The 19,354-nt window shown below is 37.6% G+C and overlaps 1 protein-coding gene across 3 annotated transcripts in view; it reads right to left on the bottom strand.

Annotated features, from left to right (window-relative positions):
• Positions 1–13,965, bottom strand: part of PRDM11 (PR/SET domain 11) — a 54,295-nt gene extending 40,330 nt beyond the window's left edge. For 2 of the 3 annotated variants that reach the window (XM_032226527.1, XM_032226545.1), the window contains exon 1: positions 13,694–13,963. The gene's annotated coding sequence lies outside the window, so the exon portion shown is untranslated. Of the gene's footprint in view, positions 1–13,693 lie in introns of all 3 variants that reach the window. The other variant, XM_032226536.1, reaches the window with a different exon arrangement.
• Positions 13,966–19,354: the final 5,389 nt, after the last annotated feature.

Genomic DNA, 19,354 nt, shown 5'->3' with positions numbered 1-19,354 from the left:
AAAATATAAGACAGGGTCCTATTTTTGGAGAAACACGGTAGTTTGGATAATGAAATCTATGCAAGAAAACAACCAAGCTCAGAAAGCACCAAGGACCCCTCATTTCAACCCTACAAATATTATTCTCAATCTGTATTATATGTACAAAATGTGAATGCAGGTACTTTACAAAACCTTTGCAGTAAAGCCACTGGGCTAGGAAATATTTACTTAGTAATACTTTATGACATTTGTAAAGAAAAGTAACATGCAATTAAAAATACAGTTGGTAATGACTGATCATCAAGTTTTCAGAACTATTCTCCATTTCAAAGGTTTTATTTCTTTTAAGGCAAACATTTCATCATTCCTCAATCAGTAAGACATCGAAGTACAATTTTTTGTATGTCAAAATAATTCTAGTTTACCACCAAATTCTTGTCCAGCCTAATATATACCCCTCCCTCCCTCCACCCTCTCCCCAACCCCCCTCCACCTTCCCCCCCCCAACTTCCCAGAACCCGTACACGGTATAGATTTCTAACAAACACAGTCTAAAATCTATTGAGAAAAAAAAAGAAATAAAAAAAATTAATAACATTCTACATTGACCTTAGCTTCTTCTTGCTGAACTAACTTTAAACAATTTAAATCATTTCTGATCTTAAGCATAGGCTAACTGGAATTTCTTGGTCCCATATTTATTTTGTATATAGTCAATCCATTTTTTCCAGTCTCGTTTATATCTCTCATTTGAGTGATCTTTAAGATATGCCGATATTTTAGCCATCTCGGCTAAGTTTGTAACTTTCAATGTCCATTCTTGAGTTGTAGGCAAATTTTCCTTCTTCCAGTATTGCGCCACCAATAACAGCTGGCGTTATTAGATGCAGAATCAAGTTAGTCTCTACCACTGTAAAGTCAGTACATATACCTAGTAAGAATAGCTGAGGAGTAAACTTTATCCTTCTTTTAAAGATATTTTGCATAATCCACCATATTTTTATCCAAAATGCCTTAACCTTTTGACAGGTCCACCATATATGAAAATATGTAGCATCGAGAGAGCCACATCTCCAACACTTAGGCTGTAAGTTCGGATACATAGAAGCCAACTTTTTAGGATCTAAGTGCCATCTATAGAACATCTTATAAAAATTTTCTCTCAGATTTTGAGCTTGTGTAAATTTCACATTTCTTACCCAGATTCTTTCCCATGTATCCAACATTATTGGTTCTTCAATGTTTTGAGCCCACTTTATCATACAATCTTTAACTAATTCTGTTTCCGAATCCATCTGTATTAATACATTATATATCCTCTTTATATGCATTGAGCTTTGATCTCTTATTTGTTTAAACAAACTATCCTCAACTTGGATAAAACCAATTTTTTGATCTATTTTCCACCTAGCCTGTAATTCCATAGCCTGGAACCATGTTTGAACTACCTTCTCCTCTTTTAATACCTCTAAAGATTTTAATTGTAATACCCCCCTTTCCGAGGTAAGAAGTTGTCTGTAAGTAATTCTGTCCTGTTTTTGTGCTATATTCATATTTTCAATTGCGTGTCTAGGAATTGCCCACATGGGTATCTTGTCAATTAATTTATATTGGTATTTTTTCCAGATCCGCAGTAAAGCATTTCTTAAAATATGACTTTTAAAATTCTTATCCAATTTTTTGTTGAATAACAGGTAAGCATGCCAACCATATACCAGATTGTGTCCCTCAATATTCAATATTCTATCATTAGTTAAATGAGTCCAATCACTAATTACAGATAATGCCACTGCATCATAATATAGTTTTAAATTAGGTAGTTTCAAGCCTCCTCTCTCACGTACATTTTGCATTATTTTCATCTTTACCCTCGGCTTCTTTCCTGCCCATACAAATTTGTTGATACCCTTCTGCCATTCTAAAAGATTCGCATCTTTTTTAAGTATAGGTAACATTTGGAAAAGAAATAAAAATTTTGGTAAAATGTTCATTTTCACGGCCGCTATCCTACCCAACAAAGATAAATGCAATTTCTCCCATTTTTTCATCTCTGTCTGTATAGTATGCCAAAGTGGTTCATAATTATGCTTATATAATTTCATATTTGAAGTTAAGATGTTAACTCCAAGATATTTGACTTTTTTAACTACCTCACATCCTAGCATCACTTCTAATTCTTCCTTTTGTTTAGTATTCATATTTATAGCTAATATTTTTGTTTTTCCTAAATTTATTTTAAAACCAGACACTTGACCATATTGATTAATCGTATTCATTAAGACCATACTGGATTCCTGCGGTTGTTCCAATATTATGACCAAATCATCCGCAAAAGCGCACACTCTGTATTCTTGCTGCCTAATCTTGATCCCTTTTAAACCATCCAAGCCCCGTATTTTATTCAACAATACTTCCAAAGTTATAATAAACAATAATGGGGATAAAGGACAGCCCTGTCTTGTACCTTTTTCAATTTGAAAAGAGTCTGTTAAACTTCCATTGACTATGATTTGTGCTGTTTGCTGTTGGTATATTGCTTTAATTGACTGTAAAAAATTATCTCCTATCTGCATTTTTTGCAATATCTTCAACAGAAATTGCCAGTTAACTCGATCAAAGGCCTTCTCAGCATCCAAGAATATAAACGCAGCAGGGATCTGGTTGTTCTTTCCCAAATATTCTAATGCATTAATAATTAATCTGACATTACTTTTCATCTGTCTCCCCTGTATAAAACCTGTTTGGTCAGTGTGTATCAATTGTTGAATAACCAGCATTAACTTATTTGCTAATATTTTAGTAAAGATTTTATAATCTACATTAAGTAATGAAATAGATCTATAATTTTTGGGTTGGGTAGTATGTTGATCTTCTTTGGATATCAAAGATATAAACGCTGTCTTCCAAGATGGAGGCACTTTACCTTCCATTTGAATCATATTAAATAATTCTCTAAGAGGTTCTACCATTTATAACTTTAAATTTTTATAGTAAACCACTGTCAAACCATCTGTACCTGGTGCTTTCCCTAACTTTAATTGCTTAATTACCTGCAAGATTTCCCCCGAGGTTATTGGTTGATTCAATTTTTGCCTGTGCTCTTCTCTAACTGAAGGTATTTTCTCTTTATCTAAATATTTGTCTATATCTAAACCATTAATTTTATCCCCTTTATACAGTTCTGTAAAAAATTCCCGAAATGCCTTTTGAATCTCTTCCTGAGTTTTCAGAACTATTCTCGACGTATCTGACATGTCATGTACTGACTACACTACTTGAGTGACTATACATTTCAACTTTGGAATAACATAAACTAGCATCTCTAAGAATTGTTAAGAAATAATTTAGAAAGCTAAATTATATATAAAAATTAAACAAACTGTAGAAAGATGAAATTTCATATAGAAATTTCCCAAGAACATTAGATTGTTAGAAAAAACTTTTTTAAAAAAATATTTTCTTAATTTATTATGATATCGCTTTAAGACTAGATGGATTTCCAGTAGCAGTCAGAAAATCTGTTATTTTGATACAAGACGGCAACAACACAAGAAAGTAAAAATGTTGCAGACATATAAATGCACAAATATGTGTGCAATACAAATAATGTTGATGGTGCCATTACTAGGTCCCTTAATAATAGCAATAGCAATAGCAGTTAGACTTATATACCGCTTCATAGGGCTTTCAGCCCTCTCTAAGCGGTTTACAGAGTCAGCATATTGCCCCCAACAATCCGGGTCCTCATTTTACCCACCTCGGAAGGATGGAAGGCTGAGTCAACCCTGAGCTGGTGAGATTTGAACAGCCGAACTGCAGAACTGCAGTCAGCTGAAGTAGCCTGCAGTGCTGCATTTAACCACTGCACCACCTCGGCACATAATAATGTGACCAACATGGTGTGTAAGCATAACTGACCTATTCAAATTAGCCCAGACAGCAAGGCAAAATCACAAGTATTAGCACTACCTTTACTGTGGAGTTACACTAATAGAATTTTTCAAGTGTGAAAGCGCTTCCCCCTTCCTTGCATTTCAGACAACTTAGGCTTCTTCTGTATCTCCATTCATTTTGGACAAAGATTTCATTTTATCAGATTATTGTCTAGGCCCGTGATGGCGATCCTATGGCACGTGTGCCACTGGTGACACACAGAGCCCTCTCTACCAGTCATCACCCCAGCCAAACTCTATCATGCATGCACACGCGCATCTCAGGAGCCTTCTGGTCTTTGAGCCTCTGCTGTGCATGCATGGGGTGGGGCGCATGCATGGGAGGGTGGGGCGCATGTGCATGTGCACTCGCATTATATTTTGAGGATTATGCGTTTGGACATGGTCCCCCTGCACCCCGTTTTGGGCCTGGAAGGCCTGCACCAACCTGGAAGCCAAAAAGGGGCATGGGGCACCGCACGAGGTGCCATGCGAGGCTCCCCATGCCATGTTTTGGGCTTGGAAAGCCTGCACCAACCTGGAAGCCAAAAATGGGCAAGGAGAGTGCATGTGCAGGGGACGTGCGCATATGCATGGGGAGGAGGCTCGCATTGCATTTTGGGATTTCACACATGCGCATTTGGCACTTGGCACCAAAAAGGTTAGCCATCACTGGTCTAGGTTGTGGCTCTTCCTCCTCTCAAGGTTAATCTCACAATCCGTTACAGCTATTAATTTTTGTGTATTCACTACTGAAATGCCTTATATTGTTAACAATAGCCATTCAAGGTTAATTCAATTATAATTACATATTGTAACTTATGTGTCATTCTAATCAAAGCAGAACTGTGAGCAGCTTATATTCATTTAAAAATATTGGTACTGTATTCAATGCAACATGAAAACAAAGCAACACCCAAAGAACAACAACATACAAAAATCCACAACAGAAGTTCTTCTCATAACAAATCTGTTTGCAAGGTTCTCTGGTTTTAAACGCTTTCAGAAAAAAACAAATCCTGAAATATTGCTTAAGAGAAGGGACATAGAGTGAGTGAGTTAGAGAACCATTCTTCCTGATCTTATTTGGCAGCAGGCAATCCCATAGATACCCAGATCATATCATATCATATAAGATTTTAAGAGTGAACAACCAGTGTGAATTTGAAAAGAAACTGGTAACCAGAGGAGTTTTTGAAGTAGAGGTTTTTTTTACATGAACAAACATAAAGTCTCCTATTACTGCTTCAAATATTACAGTTAGTACTGGCTGACTCTTCTGGATGAACTTTAAGGGTAGTCCCTTTTATATTGCACTGTGCATAGTTCAGAGGTGAAATGACCAAAGCATGGGTATGTTATGAGCAGAGCCTTCCAATCCATTAAAGATCATTTCTAATACATTAGATGTAGTTGCATAAAGGTCTTCTAGCCAAAATTACCATCAGCTGTTCAAGCAGAAACTATGAATCCAATATGATATCCAAATTACATTAACAAATTATGAAACAATTCTGTACTTTATTCAAAATCAAAGTTGGAATACTCTTGGTATGGGAGTACTTCAGTAGTAGGATTCAATTTTTTTTACTACCAGTTCTGTGGGCGTGGCATGCTTCGTGGGCGTTGCTTTGTGGGCGTGGCAGGGGAAGGATACTGTAATATCTCCATTCCCTCCCAAATCCAGGGGAAGGTTACTGCAAAATCCTCATTTCCTCCTGATCAGCTGGGACTCAGGAGGCAGAGAATAGATGAGGGTGGGACCAGTCAGAGGTGATATTTACTGCTTCTCCAAACTACTCAAAATTTCCACTACCGGTTCTCCAGAACTGGTCAGATCTCAACTTACAACCATTTGTTTAACAACTGAATAACACCTCAGGAGTACTTCTGAACTCTTTCTTGTTGGGATTAAACCTGAGCCTGTTCACCTCATTCAGACCCTCCTACAGGTAGATCTCAACTTACAACTATTCGTTTAACAACTGTTCAAAGTTACGGTGGCACTTCAACTTTACATTTACAACTTTCCCTTGGCAGCTTCCCAGAACAAAGTCAATGAAGGAACCAGATTTGCTTAATAACCCTTTGATTCAATTAATACTTGCAATGATTTGCTTAATGAGCATGTAAAAAAGTTGTAAAATTGGGTGCAATTCAGTTAGCAACTCCAATGCTTAGCAACAGAAGTTAGTTCCAATTGTGGTTTTATGTTGAGGACTACAAGTATTACATAAGCCTGGGGTTGAGTTATGAATCACTAATTTATATCTCATCATCTTTGTTCCTTCCTGGTTCACATTTAAAGTATTAATTTCATAATGCTGTAAATGTCAGTCTCAAAGAACCAAGAACAATAGGTAGAGTTACTTCAGAACAGTTCTTTATTGTTGTTCACCTACAAACAGAAAACTTGCCAGACTAAGGCAATTATCTGTATATACTCTGTGAACTGGGAGCTAGGGAGGAGCTCTCTTAACCCTCTTTTAGCTGACCACATTTTCCAAGATTCACTTACCCTCTGGGAAAGTAGTCCCTTCCTCCAGCAACTCTGAAATACATTCATCATAGTAAAAAATTATATTATGTGAACTATTCATTATTTTTCTTTTGTTTTGATTGCCATTGTTCCATGTATTAGTTTACGCTTCAGTAGCATAATATCAGCTTTAATATCATTCAATAGAATTGTCTGAATGTCTACTGAGAGCATCATCTCTATTAATAATAATGACGAACCTTTTGATAATTAAAACAAACAGAGACTATTGGAGTTGGGTTGTTAATGATGTTAAAAATAAAACATTTTTTTACAATTCATTATTTACTTTATCAGACACATGGAGAGACAGTGGGGGAGGGAGAAAGAGAGAAGAATTGGGGAGGAAGAGGGGAAAATAGTATTAAAAAGAAATAAAAGACAATGTGGATTACCTATAAGCAAAACAGCAGCTGTGTTTGATATACACATTTTCCTCCCGTATAGTTAGATAAGAAAATGTAGCCTTTCCTGAATCTCAGACAAATATTTTATCTTCATGAATGCTAACCCTACTGCTTTGCATTGAAATCAGTCTTTGTAATTCCTGGTCTGTTCACTAATCTTTTGCTAATTCCACCAGGCATGCTAAATGTCAACATTCATCATTCTAAATTTCCCCAGAGTATGAAAAGTTAGATATAGTATGCACATTTCAATAAAGAAAAAAGCTGTTAAAAACAAAGGACTTGATGACTGGAATATTTCTACTATAAGCTCCTTCTCTTGTTTACTCACTCATGGCCCTAAAGTTTTAAATGACGAAAAAAATAGGTTTTTTCTTGAGCGCTGACAGTACTGCAAATAATAAATATAGAACTTTGGTAATTATCAACAACTGAGGGGAAAAGAGATTAGAAAAAAAGGTTATGATTGGATTTGAAAAAAAGTATTTTATCTTGGTAATTAATTAATTAAAGTATTTTAATTCTGTTTTTGGACTGATTAGTGGTGGGGAACAGAACTTGAAGGAAAACTTTTCTAGCTGCCCTTAGAAACTGGACATATGACATTGACATAAATTTAGAGTTTTTCATGTACTTTTGGTCCTAAGCCATTTAGGCATTTAATATACAAAACTAGCCCCTTGAAAATACAAAATTAGTTTCTGGAAACCAACTAATAACCAGCGCAACTAAAAAATATGCTATCCTTTAGAGTCAGTCAAAACCCTAAGTGTAATATTTTAGACCAAACTATAACTTCAAAAGTATCTATAAAGCAGTTTCACCTAGACTGCTTTACCATAATCTATAATAACAAGAAAATGGGACACTCTGGGAACATTATTAGGCTATATGTAAATGGTTACAATCAGTCAAAGTTGAAAGAATGTCTCTGGTGCCAAAGCTTCCATCTGTGCATCAAATAGCAAAGCCATGTTGAGAACCATTCTTAAATCTAAATATAGAGCGAGTTCTGGATCAGCCTTACTATTTTTTAAGAGTAGTTCTTTCACAATCAGATTTCATTTTGTCTTATTAAATCTCATTCAAATCAAACAAAACTCTTATAGACATACCAGCTGTAGCTGGAATGAGATTTACAGCTGCACATCATCTGCATACTGATGCCACTCCATATTATACTCTATGATAACATCTTCAAATTATTTTATGTAAATATTAAACAGGATAGGATTAGAATCCATCAAACTGTAGAAGAAGAAAAACGAAGTTTGAATGATTATGTGAACCAAAGTACAGAAAAATTGCTGCAGGCTGTGAAAACGAAGAACAGCATAAAAACAACAGAAACAAAGGCAGAATATAAGGAAAAACAGCTGGATGACAGATTAAATAGATGGAAAACCAAAGCTTTGCATGGACAGCACTTGAAAAACATTGAACGAAAATGTAATGACAACTTGACGTGGACATGGCTTAAGATGGGAACTATCAAGAAACGGAAGGTTTAATACTGGCTGCTCAAGAACAAGCACTACAAACTAATGCTATGAAAGCGAAGATACAAAAATCCACTGACAACCCAAACTGCTGACTTCACAATAACAAAGTCGAAACTGTTTCACATTTAATATGTGAATGCAGAAAAATTGCACAAACTGATTACAAAGCTAGACATGACTGAGTTGCTAAATTAATCCACTGGTCATTATGTAAAAAATATGATTTACCTGCATCCAGAAAGTCATGGGAACATAAAGTGGAAAAAGTTATGGAAAATGAGAAGGTGAAGATCTTGTGGGATTTTCGAATACAAACAGATCGTCATTGGGAGCACAACACAGCAGATATCACGGTTGTAAAGGGCCGAAGTGTACAGTTTATTGATATCGCTGTTCCTGGAGATGCCAGAGTCGAAGAAAAAGAACTAGAAAAAATTATGAAATATCGCGACTTGGCCATCGAAAGTACACGGCTATGGATGAAGCATGTAACAGTGATACCCATTGTCTTCGGGGCACTTGGCATCATGTCCAAGAATTTTACAAGATACATCAACAAATTGCAGCTTCCTGCAATAACACCAGCAGAACTGCAAAAAACTGTGCTACTTGGAACATCTTATATTTTAAGAAGGTACTTGGTTGATAACTAGAACGCTGGCAGCAAACCGTATCAACCATTAGCACCAGTCTATGGCATTTGTAATGTATTTTTGAATGTTCAGTTGGCTGAAATTCATGTTTAATGAATGAAGTATATATAATAATAGTAGTAGTGTAAATATCTTGTGGGCAAATGCCCAGCACTCTGCATACTCTTTAAAGGGAAAAAAATCAGTGTATCAAAAGGTATGCTGTAATTTATCTAGTGAAGATAGTATCCAATACTTGGATTACATTTCCATGGAGATGGTGACTGATACTATCTCCCAAGGTATGCAAAGGATTGGTAGCCCAGAGTACAGCAGGGATAAAAAGCAATGTTGACTGCAAATAAGCACTATGTACAGTGCCAAGATCCTTTCTCATGTTTTGTGATCATATTTATAGAAGCTTCATCATATCAGAGAGAATATTATCAAAACAGCCACTTGTGGGTATACTTTCCTAGTGTTCATCACAGTTAAACCGAGCCTGGAATAAGATTAGAAGAAAGGCAAGGATTCAAATTCCCACTACTCTTGCCAGTTGCTTTTGAAACATTCTACTTCCCATTTGTATCTACTGTCCATGGAATTAGAAGACAGTGTCTGTTAAGATTGCTGGGAATTTCCACTTTCATCCTGCCATTTTTACACAAAATGCTGCATCCCTCCCTTCAATATTCTCACTGTGTAGACCACTTTGGGGACTCTTAAACATTCTTTTGAAGAACTATTAAGAGTCTTCTCTAGTTTTTACTTTGGCGTTTACTCTTGTATTTTTATACAAGAGAGGTATGGAATCATTTCCATATCAAAGACTGCATTAAGACTTATGTAGGAATCTATAATACCAAAATATCAAGATTAGTTAAAATTAAAGAACTGTGTTTTATTGACACAATTACAATTTGACAATTACTTGAGCTTTGCAAGGACAGCTGTTCTGAACCACAAGATTATGCAGTCTGTATAATCTTCTGCAAAAACTTTAAAATATCTTTATATATTAAAGATGTTACTGATAAAATCTGGGGGAATAAAATAGGAAATGTGATTTCAAATTAGTTTTGGAATTCTAACTACTTACAAAATAGAAAAATGACTATACGTTTCATTACATTGGAAAACAAAAGCAAAAACATGTTGTAGTTTATTTTTTTCGTATCAATATTAAAACAGTGACTGTTAGATCAGCATTATGTAATAATGTCTTAAATCTAAAATGCACGGGTATCTTCTTCTAGGATTCTGCTGCTTTAAGGAGCTGCAGTGAAGGGAATAGGCCATGCATTCCAAAACACCTTTTTGCCTTTGAATCCAAAATGCTGCATTAAGCTTATTTCACATCATTTTATGCTAGTCTGTCCCAACCTGATGCTCTCTAGCCATATACATTCATTTAGCACCAGTCAGTGAAATAATCTCAGCACTGACTAGGATTATTCTTTGTTTGGCCTATAGTGTTGTGAAAGAGGTCTTTTTCCTTCAGTTGTACAAATTAAAAAGTGAATTTAGCTCACCAACTAGTTATGAGCACTGCATGAACAGTTATTGTCTCCAATTACAACTTGAAGTATCATTTTATGAAATATGGAAAATGAAGTCCAACACAGATGGAGATATCCAGGTTACGAAAGACCATACACCAAAGAACTTTACCATTCTATAAAACCACAATGTCTTGCCCTTGCTAACACCCCATGATCAAGTACCCAAGGAACAGAAAGATTAAACAAAATTCAGCTGATGCAACTGTCTTTATTAAATCCCTAATCTGAAAAATCTGAGAGTTTTGAGAGGTAGACTCAATTCTACATTTAGTTACCAGATCACCTGAATATCCAAAGATGTTCAAATATTTCATTTTAGAACTAGCAACTGTTATCTGAATTCCAGGATGTATCTTAAACATTCTGAAAGAGAAACCCAAGACATAGTGCTAGATGGTGTAAAGAAATAGGTATCAAAAAGTACGGAGAAGAAAAATTATTCACATTGGAGAGAAAAGTTATCTCACTTTTATAGAGATTTGGACTATACATACCACAATTTACATACCATAGGATATTTTAATAAAGTGTCTTTCAATTACATATTTTAGCAGTCCCAGCCTTTGAAAAGCCATCTTAATGTAATAAAAATGCTACTATTTCTTCAGAGGACCTCCCTGATCTAAATTGTTGTGAAATGAGCATTATGTACTCAACAGCATTTAGGACACATAGGATGCTGTGGGTCTTATGGAATAATAAATTCACTCAATACATGACTTTCATCTATCTGGGTATCTCAAGATATGTTAACCTTCATTTTCTTGAGTTCATAAAATTATAGAAGTTGCAGAATCTAAGCATGAGTCTTCCCTTAATGGCTAATCATAGAAATAAGGTAATAGTGGTTCCATGTCTATGGAGATTGTCAGTCATTTAAGTCATGGCTGTCCCAAAATGCAACTTTTTCAAAAGGCAACTGGACTTTATTTAGCTTTCCTTGAAGATGTTTTGCTTCTCATCCGAGAAGCTTCTTCAGTTCCTCCTCAGAACTGAAGAAGCTTCTCGGATGAGAAGCAAAACATCTTCAAGGAAAAACAAAATCCAAGTTACCTTTTGACAAAGCACCTTTGATAATAGTGGTTCATGAAGTTTTGGATACATTAATCAGGTTTCACTTTTTTGATGTAGGCAACTTAAAATATACATTTTTTAAAAAATAGCTTCAGGACTTTTAAAGGTACTGTTAACACCTAATTCCACTAGCTTGAAATGCTTCAAAATGATAGTAAATTCCAAAATTTAATGTTCTGGAAACAAGAGCAACTATGTTAGCTTCATGCTGGTACTGGAATTTCCTCTCACTGATTGCAATAAGAGAAAATATTTTAACAAAGAAAAAAAAACGGGAAAAATACCTGGCTCTCAATAATGCAATTACTGGAACTGCAAAACAGTATCTCTGTGCCTACGTAGGATGACTCTTTTCTTGGTGAGAAACTGTCTGTATTTCAAGACTTGAAATACACTTGATCTTAATATGGCTTACAGCTAATATGCCACTCCTACTTCATTTTATTTGTTTTATACACAATTCATAACATGAAATATACAGGACTGAAAGACAGAAGCCCTGAAATAAAGACACAAATATTGTAGCAGGATCAGGCTAGTCTACTTCTTCAAGGTTGTATTTATAATGAATGGAAAGGAACTTCTAAATAATAAGGTAGTTTATTTACTAATAAGGATCTTGATAATATTCAGGCAATAGGATGTCTGGGTGGCTTTTTAAAAGACACCAATAAAAAGAATAATATAAATGGAGCCACACTAGATCAACATATAAATCCAATAAATCCAATCCAATCAATCCAGATCAGACAAGAGATCCATATTCATTCCCAAAATGATTTCTTGCAAACCAAAAAGGAGATATTACCACTCTCCACTTCATGTTTCTTTAAAAAAAGTCTTAAAAGGCATGCAGCCTGTTATATTAGAAATTAAGCCACCATAACCAGGAAGCATTAACATCTTTATCTACCATGGATTGACTCCTCCTTTTTAAACCCCTTTTAAGTTTTAGTCTCACTGTATCTAAATGACAAAGTTTAACCACAAGTTCTTCTTTTTTTATCAGTCATTACTTTTCGACCATTTAACCTCTCTGGATGACCCAAGGTTTTAGTTAAGTGAACATGCGTTTCTACATAATGGATAGTTTTGTACAATCACACTCCCCTCAAACTAAACCAAGACCCAAATTATCATTTTTTTCCTGGGTATGGTATCGTTTCAGTCTTTCAGTCATTTTTGTGACTGCGATGGTTCACTACGCCGTAGTGACCTGAACGATGCACGGTATTTCTGACATTGGCAGCTTTATTTTCCGTTCCTGCAATTGGCCAACACGGCATTTGCCAGTCTCCTGGACTATGCATTCCTGAACGGTAGCAGAGATTTCTGCTCACACCAATCGTATCTTCTAATCCAAATCACCTCTGCCTCATCGCCTAGCGAACAGCCTATAGGAAAGACCACTGCACAGTCCATGACCCTTTTTGCACGGAATCCAAAATCCACTTTTTGCACGGAGTCTAAAATCAGTTGACGCAGCAGCCAACTTCACTTTCTCTAGAGTGGGACATTACTCCTCGAGAAATAGAGCAAAAAGCCCCGCCCACGACTTCGGACGCCTCCACCTCCTCCTCTTCCCGCGGCCCTTCCAAAGTCACCCACTTCCTTCGGGACCCCGCCCACACGTTCCCTATGGGAGCGCTCGCTGGCTTCCTCGGCTGCCCATTGGAGCGCGTCCGCGTCACTCACCGGACATAGTTTAACAAGGAGAGGGGAGGGAGAGGAGAGGCAAGGCAGGAGAGGAGACGGTGGCAGCAGCGGCAGGAGGGGAGAGGAAGGGGCCGGGCTGCGCCGAGCTCAGCGCTCGTCCCAGAAGGGGAAGAGGGAAAAAATCGAGGCGGCTACTTACCTGCCTGGCCGCGCCCTCCGCCGCCACTGCTGGGGGAGGACTGCAGAGCAAGCCCCTCTACCGTAGCCACGGCCCCCAGATGGCCTCCCGCCCGCAACGGCCCCCAGACTCCGAGCCAGCGCTCGCCCAGCTGCCTTTCCCCCCACCGCCCCGCCTGCTCTGCGCAGCCATTTTCGTCGCCACCTTGGCTACCGAAGGGCTGACTCACCTCGGCACTGCGGGGCCCTGGCTCGTCGTCCGGGGGCAACTCAGCTCGTCTGGCGGCCACCCGCTCTGCCACCCGCGTCTTCTTCTGCCCCCTCCTCCTCCTCCTGCGGCGCCGGCCCGGCCAGTCCAGCCTGGCTCGCTAGTCCCAGGCGAGGACGGGTCCCGGGGCCGGGCCGGGCGCGGTGGCAGAGGAGGAGGCGGCAGCTGCGGCGGCTCCCTCCCTCCTGGCCGTGACCACCATCTTATTAGCACAGGAAATGACATGACGAACGGAAGAGAGGGGCGTTCGGGGGCTGAGCCCGGGGACCCCCCGAACCCGGAGGAGGAGGGGAAGCAGCGGGCTGGCGGCTTTCAGGCCCAGCCTCGGCGGCGACGGAGTCGACCCCCCTCCCCAAATGCTCCGCCTCGGCCCCCTCTTGTTTTTCCACTGGTTCCTTCGCCAGGAAGCCCCACGTCCCCGCTTTTCTCCCCGCCATTCTCGGGTTTCTCCCGCGGCAACAGAGAAAGCATCCGACCCAGAAATAGCGCAAAGTCCGCAGCAAAATGCTATTGTATCGGCAACATATCCTCGTGTTTTTTGTTGTTTTTAAAAAAAGCCAATATTCTGATTTTTATGCCTTCGTCCCACAAACTTATGCACCGTCACCGTTGGGCACGACTAGGCTTTCTTTGAAAAGGCTGCACTTCACCCCGTGCGCCTTTACTTGGAAGTAAATCTTAACGGCATTCGCTTTCCAGGAGTGCGATCCCGGTTTGTTTTCGGCCGTTACCTGCCGACTTTGGGAATCGAGGGTTCCGGTGTATTTTCTCCCGCCCGTTTTGATTTGGAACTTGGCGCTGGCGTGCCCGGCCCGAAGGGTCAAACGAGTGGCATTTCAGCACAAAAGATATTCCTAGAAGTAATTCCCAGTGAATCTAGTTGTCTGCGACTCTCAAGGAAAGTTGCAGTTACTCATGTTTGCGTGGGAGTGCTAATAAGGCTCTATATAAATAAATATATGCGAGGTCAGGCTATGCAACAGCCAGCAGAGAGGAGTAAAGTAATAGTCAGAATTTGGCATACCAAATAAAGCAAATTTTGTCCTAGTATTTCCTGATGTCGGAAGCCCCTACACTGACAAGGCATCTACCAAAATTGTCAGAAAACGTTTATATACTCAATATTAACTCAATACTGTACTGAATTAATGGGCCAATGTATTGTTTTGCTAAGTTCATGCAGCAGTGTTGGGAGGGACCTTGGAGGTGTTCAACTCCCTGCTCAGGCAGGAAACCCGGTACCAATACCATTTCAGACAAATGTTTGTCCAATATGTTCTTAAAAACCTCCAGTGTTGGAGGATTCACAACTTACAAGGCTAGTTGTTCCACTGATTAATTATTCTGTCAGGAAATTTCTCCTATGTTCTTTGTCTCCTTGATTAATTTCCATCCATTGTTTCTTGAGCTGCCCTCAGGTCCTTTGAATAATAGCTTGATTCTGTCTTCTTTGTGGCAGCCCCTGAGCTTTTGGATAATTCATACAGCATGATGATGAATATATATAAATTACTCTCTTAGTGGTTAAGGTTATGCTGCATGGCAATGAATATATACTTGCATCATGATTAATTTATTAAAGATTAAATTTTTTAAGATATCGGAGTTAAGACATAAGTAACCTAAGTTTTCACATCAAATTGGACACACAAACTGTCCAGTAGATTGGGGAGAGTGTTATAATCCTATCTGTTTTATAAACTAATTTACAAGAAAACACTGTCCATATCTTTCAGTCTAAAATACACTCCATCCTGTTATCTCTTACTGTACTAGTCTGCATACAGTATCTGGTGGAACAGATTTTACATTACAATACTATATTAGAAGTAAATACTGTTGAGTTTGTGTCATGAGGCTCTATTAGATATAAGGAGAGAAAAATGTTCATGTTTGCACACTTCATAACTTACAGTTACGTTGAACATTCTTTGATTTCCAAATCAACACATTGAATCTTTTGTGTTTTCACTGGAATTTGCTCTTAAGTTGAGTATGCACTAGGTTTTTTTTTTCTTGATGTTCACTTTTTCCTTTTCAGGTTTTCAGTTTGAGACAAGGTAACCAAAACAGCAAACAAAACTATAGATGAAGTCACTGATTGTAGAATATTTGTCTTCTTTTTTAACACTGTGCTTAGAGTTTCCCATACTAATGTCCTTTTCATATTTGGAGCATATTGTTTTCATTTACAGTGCACACTTCCTTTTTCATTGTGCTCCCAAAATTTCTGAGGTAGCTCCAGTTATATTAAAAAAAAAACACTTTCTATAAGCAAAGCAGCACAATTCATTGATGCAGAATCAAATCTACAACAGTAATAAATTCAGTAAAATCACTAATTGTATATAATTTCAGGCTGAAGTCTAGATCAAATTCTTAAATTTTTAACTTGCACAGTGTGTTGGAATACAAATATGTCCTTGGTGTTTATCAGTAACATTCTGGCTTATTGTTCTTACAATTTTCTATAACTTTTGCTCATTAGGATAACAGTTTGGTAACTGTTTTTTTTTCTAAAGTACCCAGAAGAAATAAATACATGCAGTTTTTATCTTGATGTTTCATTCTTCCCATTCATGTAAAGTTATTGGGTGAGGTGATGAAATCAAAGGTTTGATTTCCATTACTGTATTTTATTTTTAAAGTGTGATCTTTGAGTAGCAGAGACCTGAGATCTCTGGGATGGGTCGAATTTATTCCTTACTTATTCTGCTATATATGTAAACTAAGCCATCTCTCTGACATGTTATTAACGTCTAAGCCAAATGAAACATGCTCCTAATTTGGTTCAAATAATATTTTTAATCTATGTATGTGTGCAAATTTTGAAGGTTTGAACCACATAACAACGTAATCATTTTAATGCTTTTATATATCTAGAACTTGGTACAGATGGACTTGTGATAGATTTTGAAGTTAGAACACTGTGTTTCCCAGCTTACTATCTTCCCTATGTTTTGGATATACAGGTAATTCTCGTGACTCTGGGATAGCTAGATAACATTAAAAAGTCAAATATTACTGAATATTATTTCAATTATCACTGAAAGTTTACAAGAATGTACTATGTGTCCTCTGTTTAAATTAAAATATAATGTATTTTATAGATACATAAAACAATTTAAATAGTCACAATAACATTTTATTGACTGTAGAAGGAAAAATAGGAAGCACTGTTACTACTTAGACATGACCTTGAAACATAATTGAAAAGGTAAAAATTATATTATTTACAATTACTGTACAAACTTCACCCCACTGCGAAAAAGTTGGTTTGAATGAAAGTAGGCTTTTCAACCACATGGCAAATATTTGCTGCTTTTTATTTTAGATTAGTAAAATGTGTGTTTTCCTTCTTTATGCCTTCAAGTCGAGAAAGTGGAGGGAGGACACAAAGAGAGACTCACCCACCCAAAGTCACCCAGCTTATTGCGTGCTTAAGGAAAGACTAACAGTCTCCTCATTCCCCAATCCTTTTTATAAAAGTATGAAAGTGATATAGCTTCACTAGTTTTAGCTCTGGAATTTTGAATTCAACAATGATTGTTTATAAATGTTAAGTTTATTTTAGTATTAAAATAGTAACCATCTTACTTATCAGTCATCCAGGTAATACACATATAATACAGTATGTAGTTTAATGATTCTGTCCTCTGCTCCAGTTCTTTACCATGCCAAAAGTATGTGGGTGTTTTTGTGTATTTGCCTTTGTCAAGACATTTTGTAATGCATCTTCATCCCTGGAAAATAATACTTATGCAATATTTGCCTCTGCCTCTCCTTGTTTTTTCCAACTCTTCAACTCCTTGCTAAGCCATTTCCAAATTCCATGGAGTTACATTCAATTTACTAATCATTGTTAGTACCCGTTTGAATGTACATCCGGGCCCTTGTGACCTCTAGGCTGGAATACTGCAACGTGCTCTACATGGGGCTGCCCTTGAAGAGCATCCGGCGACTTCAGCTAGTACAGAATGCGGCCGCGCGAGTGATTGTGGGTGCACCTCGGTTCACCCGCATAACACCTATCCTCCGCGAGCTACGCTGGCTACCTGTCGATCTCCGGATGCGCTTCAAGGTGCTATTAGTCACCCATAAAGCCCTACATGGCAGTGGATCTGGATACTTGAGAGACCGCCTTCTGCCAATTACATCCCTGCGACCAATAAGATCACATAGATTAGGCCTCCTCCGTATACCATCGGCCAGCCAGTGTCGGCTGGCAACTACAAGGAGGAGGGCCTTCTCAGTAGTAGCCCCGACCCTTTGGAACGAGCTCCCCGTAGAGATTCGCACCCTCGCCACCGTCCAGGCCTTCCGCACAGCCTTGAAGAACTGGCTCGCCCGTCAGGCCTGGGGACAAGGATAGTTCCCCTCCCGAATGATGAATGTATGTTGTTTACTATTTTATTATATGTCTTATCTTAATGTCTGTATTCCCCTTCCCCGATTTTATGTGAGCCGCCCTGAGTCCCCTCAGGGAAAAGGGCGGCCTACAAATATTAATAAAATCTACAAAAAATCTACATTACTCCTTAAGACCATAGACTTAGATAATGACATGATGTGACCATCTAGGGGAAAAAAACCAAGTGTGAATTAAGCCATGGTTTTACCCTGAAGTACAAATTCAGCCATTAATTCTATAGTATGTATAATTCAAAGGTGATCCTGAATACATTTTTTATTTTTCTATGGAATAGAAAATAACATTTTCACTGTGTGTGTTTGGACTATCTTGATTAACTGATTAAATTTGTGAGGACCTATTAACTACATTGTGATCATCTATATAATTTGGTATGCAGTAGTAGAAGCATCTAAAGACTGCAATCCTGCTTACTATAATCTTGATAAATTGTCTTGGACTGAATTTTAACTTTAGCTTACTTTCCATTGGGACACTCTTATGTAAATCTGAGTAACGAGTGAGAACATAGAAAAAGCTTAATACCCATTAAAATTTGGCAGTTAACATACAGTCTGTTTTAAACTCTCAGTATATATTAGCTCTTTATATTCTCATTTTTAAAAAGAAATAAGCACGTCTCTGATCATCTACTTCAATAATCTCAGCAAGCAACATAAAACCTTAATAATTAGCCTTAAACTCTTAGCAATTTAAATAGCCAAGAAAATTAATTGACAACACTGGATTAAGTTTAACCAAACAATACCCTTTGTATGATTCATTTTGATCCATTATCAATTCTGCAGCATAAACTAAACTATTAAGAAGTTAATTTTTATTTCTTATATGCCATTGCTGGAACACAGATTTAAATTGTAAAAAGTTAATTATCAATTCAGGACAGATTTGGTAAGGAAAAGATGTTAAAATGCATCTATAGTCATTGTTTATGCCAGTAATGCTTTATTTGGTGTTTATTCATCCATTTACAAACTAGTTAATAAAATCGAACATCTGGTGAGCTATTGCAGCTACATATGCGTTGCTAACATATGAGATACGATGCAACATTAATACCTAATACTTTATGTTAACACTAAACCACAGTTATTTAAACTGCATCTCTTTGCATTAATCTGCACAATGCCATTCAAATGAATAAGGATTAAGTCTAAGAGGATTTGTCTTCAGTTTTTCTTAATAACATGC

The sequence above is a fragment of the Thamnophis elegans genome, chromosome 1 (assembly GCF_009769535.1).
Source record: "Thamnophis elegans isolate rThaEle1 chromosome 1, rThaEle1.pri, whole genome shotgun sequence".
In the NCBI taxonomy this organism is placed as follows: Eukaryota; Metazoa; Chordata; class Lepidosauria; order Squamata; family Colubridae; genus Thamnophis; species Thamnophis elegans.
This window is presented reverse-complemented; position numbering and strand designations above follow the sequence as displayed.